This window comes from Vidua chalybeata, chromosome 26, assembly GCF_026979565.1.
Source record: "Vidua chalybeata isolate OUT-0048 chromosome 26, bVidCha1 merged haplotype, whole genome shotgun sequence".
Classification (NCBI taxonomy): domain Eukaryota; kingdom Metazoa; phylum Chordata; class Aves; order Passeriformes; family Viduidae; genus Vidua; species Vidua chalybeata.
Genome location: NC_071555.1, coordinates 4,115,291 through 4,120,861, shown reverse-complemented (window position 1 = coordinate 4,120,861; position 5,571 = coordinate 4,115,291). Strand labels below are relative to the sequence as shown.

The window sequence follows — 5,571 nt, the reverse complement described above, 5'->3', positions numbered from 1 at the left end:
ATTCAAATCTTAATAATCTAGTTGTTTTCCTTCTTATTTTCCCAAGCCCGGTTCACCTCAGAATGGAGACTCATAGAGTGGCTGCAGGGCACTGGCCATCCAGCCAAGATCAACCCAACACAGCTGGGAATAACAACCAAGGATTGTTGGTAAAAACATGTGGTGAGAAAGACCAGCATGCCACTGGAGAAGGGGCCATGTGGAGGTAGGTCAGCACTTTTCTGGGAGAAGTGTCCTTGCTGTGGCTCCTGGGAAGAAACAAAACACAGCACAAGAAAAGAGTGGGAATGAGGTGAAGAAAGGGACATGGACAGTTGACCAAGTAGGCTGACCCAGTAGGAAGGAATTAAGATGCAACATGTGCCTGCATGGAATGCCACGAGACCATGATCCTTGAGCATTCTGCCTACTCTGATGAGTTTATATCCCAGAAATTCTTGGGACTCTCATCCTGGCCCTAAGAGAAGTCCTCAGATAGGAATGCACATGGCAGAAGCCAGGAAATGAAAAGGCAGAAATGCAGGAAACCAGGATACAGCCCCTACCATTAGCTGGGATGGTGCACATTTGACATGAGCTGGTCAGAAAATTATGACTTCCACTAAGGTGCCTCTGGGCCTGAGGCAGGCCAGGACTGCTATAAAAGGCAGCCCAAGTCTCTGCTCTCTCATCCACTTCTCTCACCTCCTACTCCTCAGGAACCAGGTGAGTGGGAAGCCTTTTCTCCTTCTCCTGCTGCTGCTTCAAGAGCAGCTCTTGCCTGGCTGGAGGTCTCAGTTCCAAGGGGCAGTCATAGCCCAGGGCTGGGAGCTGCTTCTGCTGGGAGAGGAGGGGAGAGAAGGTCTTGTGCAGGCAGAGAGAGGCTGGGACTTGGCTGAGGTGGCTCCTGGGCTTTGAGCTGGGCAGTGCAGTGTGGGCCAGGAGGTGCCTGGGCTGCAGGGTGTTTGGTTGCAGTGCTGCTTCTCATGTGTCCTCACTTTGTGCTTCTCCCTGCCCTCTGTGCCAGGTGCACCTGTGACCCCGAGCCATGTCCTGCTGCCAGCCCTGCGACCCTTGCTGCCAGCCCTGTGGCCCCTGCCCGCTGGCCAGCAGCTGCAATGAGTGCTGTGTCAGGCAGTGCCAGAGCTCCCACGTTGTCATTGAGCCGCCTGCTGTGCTGGTGACCCTGCCCGGGCCCATCCTCAGCTCCTCCCCACAGAACACCGCCGTGGGATCCTCCACCTCCGCTGCTGTTGGCAACATCCTCAGCTGTGGCGGAGTGCCCATCAGCTCCGGGGGCTTTGACATCTCCTGCATCACCAACTGCTATGGTGGCAGCAGATGTTGTCGTCCCTGCTAAAGTTGCCTCTAACATCCTCAGACAAGAACCTCCAAGACCTCAGAACTTGGAGCTGAAATTAAGACTGAACCTTGGGACATTGTATGTAGGGCCTTTGACTTTTGTTTCCTTCTCCTCCTCTCTTCTCTCTCTTGCGTTCCTTTCCAGTCAATAGCACTCAATGCCAGTCTAGTGGGACCTGTTGGCTTCTCTCCCTCTATTTCTCTGCAGACCAGCAGAGGGACACCCCAAATGCACCTCAGTGGCTGCTCCTGGTGCTCTCTGGGAACCACCTCCTTTTTCTTGCGTAGAGTCAATAAAGTTGTTTTGCATCCAAGCCTTGGCCTCTGATTCTCTCTCCATCTGTATCAACTTTTCCAGTGTGCTCAGGGCAAAAGGTGGAGGAAGCAGAGCTTGGAACTCCCTGCAGTGGATTTTACTTTATGCCTTTTCCCTTGAAGCTCACAAACACATCCCTCAGTACGCCACTACAACTACCAGGGGGGGAAGATGGTTCTCCAACTTGACAGAAATGGGGGGTGAAAGGGGTGCGTGGGAATCAGCAATGCTTGGGGACAGCCCACAGCCTCCTCTTTTCTGACACCTCCCCCACATTTACTGTTCTGCCCAGCTGCTGTCCAGACACACAGGACTGCGGGGTTTCATAGGTTGGGGTTGGCAGCACCCACACAGATGGGCTGATTGGGGTCAGCTGTTCTGTGGAGCCCTTTACAGGTGAATGAACCATGAAGGAAGCTGTGACCCCATGAGGAACATGTGCCAGAAAAGATTCCTGCCAGGAATGTCCTCTGCACTGGAAAAACAGTCAAAATGGAGCCTGTCCTACTGTCAGGAATTCTTCCCCTGTTGGTGACCTGCCCTGGAGCATTATGTTCTTGAACAAGGGAACCCTTTGGAAATGACCCACTCTCCTGGGGTGACTTTATTAAGCTTAATTGTGTCCTCATTCATCTCTTTAGCCCAGAAATAACTTTTGCACCTTTAAGACTTGTTCTGAGAGCATCGGGGGGGGGAAAGAAGCACATAGTTTGCTTTCAGAAACTGCATTCACTCCTCCACATTCCAACTCCTGGTCTGTGGTGTCTGCAGATGGACAGACTGCAGGACAGAGCTGTCCTTTGCTTTTAGTTTAATTAGCTGAGGCTTAGAAGTTCCCTGGACTACGGTTTTTCTTTTTCTTGGAACTGTTTAAACCTGCCCTGGGCTGAACACCCAAAAGAACACCAGCAGTTCACACCCGTGGCCCACCGGGTTGGCCCTGGGTCGTGGCATTTCCAGTGCTGGAGGGACTGATAAGAGACTTGAGTGAGCTCAAGAAGGGGACTTTTTGGTGAATACTTTTCCTGTTAAATAAAGAGGTTTTTTCCACTTTTCACACAGGAAATATTTTCCTGAAGTAGTTGGGGGAGGGGCCGCTTGAATCCATTTTCTAGAGGAACCCCTTTAGAAGGGGTTCCGCCCTTTTCCATGGCAATCCTTGGAATGAAAGAGGCCCCATTCTTTTTGTTGGAATCCTTGAACTGCTGGAAAACTGGATAGAGTTTTCCAACTTTCCAGAGAGAAAAGGCTCCACGTCATCACTCATAGCACAGTTTCTCCAGCACCTTGGTCTTCTCTGACACATGCAGAGGGGTTGCAGTGGCTGCTGGATTGGGATTTGACACATTCCTCAGACAGTCCTGGCTCACTGCTCAGACTGGCACAAAGATGGATCTTTAGACAAAACAATGCCTTTCTGAAGAAGCAAAAGAAGGGTGTGGGAATGGCCCCACTTGCCCACCCTGTGCAGAGATCATTTTACTCTGCACCTGCTGTTTATCCTCTCTCTGTTTGGAGAAGTAAAATCTCTGTGAAGAGACAAGGCAGGTGTTTGGAGAGACTTGGAGGCCCTCTCATGTAAATTCCTGAGCTCCCTGTTTAGGGAGAGGGAAGATCAAAGCTCAGAGATCACAAAAAGCACAGGGTGATCACAGCACTGGTGCAAAGAGGAGCCCTGCCAGCAAGGACTGTGCCTTAGGCTGATGAAATTCCTGCCCGTGCACCCCTGTGGGACTGATCTGAAGCAGGACAATGTACATCCCTGCCCGAGCGTTAAGCCAGCCTCCTCTGCGGAGTGAAGTAAGGCAATAAATTTACTGTTTGTCTTTCCACCATGGTTTTGTGGTTGTTCCAGGTGCCTGACTGTGTTGACTGAAATACTTGGGATGGAAGGGAACTTAAATAATTTATTATTTGCAACACTCCACCCACCCCACAAACCATGGGCAAGAATTGCCCCCACCAAACCAAGTGGCTCAAAGTCCTGAGTAACCTTGCCTTAAAGACTTCCAGGAATGACAAATAACATCTCTGTTCCAGTGCCTCATTACTCTTACTGTCGGGGATATCTTTGTCAGCTACAAGGAAAACCCATACCATTGAGTCCAGCTGTCTGCATTTCTGCCTTTCTGATGAGGACACTGGAAGAGTTGTCACAGAATGAAGGAGAAATCAGAGGCCCAGGTTGCAATGCAAAAAGAACTTTATTGAGTATAAAGAAAAAAAAGGAGACAGTTCACAGAGAGAACATTAGGAGAAACCATTAAGATGCAGTGGGGGTGTCCATCTGCGTGTCTGCATAAATGGAGGAAGGGAGTGGGGGCAACAGGCCCCACTAAGGTGGCATAGGGTGGGGATTTGTTTGGGAGCTCCAATAGAAAAGGCCCACGGTAATGGCCACCAGGAATTGTCCACCCTTGTCTTCCTCCAGCTTTTGTCCTGAGCTGAATGGAAGAGTTCTCACACAAGGAAGAAGAAAGCAGAGGGCCAGGTTTGGATGCAAGACAACTTTATTGAGTCTAAGGAAGAGAAGGAGGTAGCTCAAAGAGGACATCAGGAGCAGCCAGCGGGGTGCAGTGGGGGTGTCCATTTGCTGGGCTTGAAGAGGGACAGAGGGAGGCAAACAGGTCCCACTAGGTTGGCATTGGGTGGTGCTGACAAGAAATGAAGGGAAGAGAACAGAGTAGAAGAAAACAGCAGCAAACCAAGGGCACAAATCCATTGTTCCAAAGATCCATCTTCAGTGCAGCTCCACATTTGAAGGTTCTGCAGGTTCTTGCCCAAGGATGTAGGAGGCAGCATTTTTAGCAGGGGGGACAGCATCTGCTGCCATAGCAGTTGGTGATGCAGGAGATGTCAAAGCCCCCAGAGCTGATGGGCACTCCACCACAGCTGAGGATGTTGCCAACAGCAGCGGAGGTAGAAGATCCCACGGCGGTGTTCTGTGGGGAGGAGCTGAGGATGGGGCCGGGCAGGGTCACCAGCACAGCAGGCGGCTCAATGACAACGTGGGAGCTCTGGCACTGCCTGACACAGCACTCATTGCAGCTGCTGGCCAGCGGGCAGGGGCCACAGGGCTGGCAGCAAGGGTCGCAGGGTTTGCAGCAGGACATGGCTCGTGGTCACAGGTGCACCTGGCACAGAGGGCAGGGAGAAGCACAAAGTGAGGACACATGAGAAGCAGCACTGCATCCAAATGCCCTGCAGCCCAGGCGGCTCCTGGCCCACACTGCAGTGCCCAGCTCAAAGCCCAGGAGCCACCTCAGCCAAGTCCCAGCCTCTCTCTGCCTGCACAAGACCTTCTCTCCCCTGCCCTCTCCCAGCAGAAGCAGCTCCCAGCCCTGCACTATGACAGCCCCTCTCAGCTGAGACCCCCAGCCCAGCAAGAGCTGCTCTTGAAGCAGCAGCAGGAGGAGGAGAAGAGGCTTCCCACTCACCTGGTTCTTGAGGAGTAGGAGGTGAGAGAAGAGGATGAGAGAGCAGAGACTTGGGCTGCCTTTTATAGCAGTCCTGGCCTGCCTCAGGCCCAGAGGCACCTTAGTGGAAGTCATATTTTCTGACCAGCTCATGTCAAATGTGCACCATCCCAGCTAATGGTAGGGGCTGTGTCCTGGTTTCCTGCACTGCAGCCTCTATTTCCTGGCTTCTGCCCTGTGCGTTCCTATCTGAAGACTCCTTCTCGGGCCAGGAATGGACGTCCAAGCAGTTCCAGGATATAAACACGTCAGAGTAGGCAGAATGCTGGGATGATGGTCTGGTGGCATTCCGTGCAGACACATGACCTGAACCTGTGTCATTCCTGTGGGTTTCTTTGTGGCAAAGTACTCAGGGCATCACTCTCATTCTTCCTCTATCGCTGCCCATCTCTCCCGCATCTCTTTGTGACATCCCATGAGTTTTCACGTGCAGCCTGT

General features: G+C 52.1%; 2 pseudogenes; one reads left to right on the top strand and one right to left on the bottom strand.

The window, feature by feature from the left end:
- The first annotated feature begins 572 nt into the window (after window positions 1-572).
- Window positions 573-1,339, top strand: LOC128800302 (feather keratin Cos2-2-like; annotated as a pseudogene).
- A 3,122-nt stretch (window positions 1,340-4,461) lies between these two features.
- LOC128800303 (feather keratin Cos2-2-like) lies at window positions 4,462-5,226 on the bottom strand (annotated as a pseudogene).
- Between the last annotated feature and the right edge of the window lie 345 nt (window positions 5,227-5,571).